The 899-nt window shown below is 36.5% G+C and overlaps 1 non-coding gene across 1 annotated transcript; it reads left to right on the plus strand.

Annotated features, from left to right (window-relative positions):
* Window positions 1-433: 433 nt before the first annotated feature.
* Trnak-uuu lies at window positions 434-506 on the plus strand. The gene has a single exon. It is a non-coding gene; the product is annotated as a tRNA-Lys (tRNA).
* The last annotated feature ends 393 nt before the right edge of the window (window positions 507-899 follow it).

Genomic DNA, 899 nt, shown 5'->3' on the forward strand with positions numbered 1-899 from the left:
TAAATACGATGGACTTCCTGCCAGATTAAAATACGAAAACTTTTTCAAACTTAATACACTTTATTATTCTGGTATCTGAAGCGCCAATTTCGCAAAACTTCTATAAATAGCGCCAATTCAATAAATAGATTCTGGGTGTTGCCTGGAGCAATGAATCAATCTGAAAATTATGAGTTATAAAGTAAATTATAATTCAATCAGATTATAATGTAATCTTATTATAATATAATCTGATTGCAATAAATTGAGCAAAGTATTTGGATAGTAAATGAAGACTGAACATAGAATGCTGATAGATAGAGTCAACAACATTCCAAAATTTTTATTGGTGAACACTGATAAGAACATTCTAAAGGAGATACGGTCTGGAACGGTTTTCCCACGTCGTTAACTTTAATAAAGAAAAATACAAAATAAATCGGTTGGTCATGTAGCCCGGGTAGCTCAGTCGGTAGAGCGTTGGACTTTTAATCCAACGGTCCAGGGTTCAAGTCCCTGCTCGGGCGGTATGACTTTTTGCCACATTCACGATGCTCATAATGAAACGTCACAAAGTACAAGAAACATTGTATAAGACCACGTAAAGGTTTAGGAAATGAAGCTGCAGTCAAAACTTTTCTTGGTCGCAGCAACAACTTGAACATAACTCTCTACCCCACAATATCATGTTACACATGAAAGTCAGACAAATATGACGCAGGAACCTAAAACAGACTTTTGACAAATGCAGAATACAAAACATTACCTTCCCGGATTAATTGCCTGAGTACAATTAAAGGATCAACCCAGAAATTAGCAATCATGAGACCTGGGCCTAATATGTTTCAGCATATAAAAGCTGACGAATCCCGAAACTTCGGTCTTACTAAAAACAGAGTCCTTGCGGAATCGTTTCGGGC

This window comes from Hermetia illucens, chromosome 6 (assembly GCF_905115235.1).
Source record: "Hermetia illucens chromosome 6, iHerIll2.2.curated.20191125, whole genome shotgun sequence".
In the NCBI taxonomy this organism is placed as follows: Eukaryota; Metazoa; Arthropoda; class Insecta; order Diptera; family Stratiomyidae; genus Hermetia; species Hermetia illucens.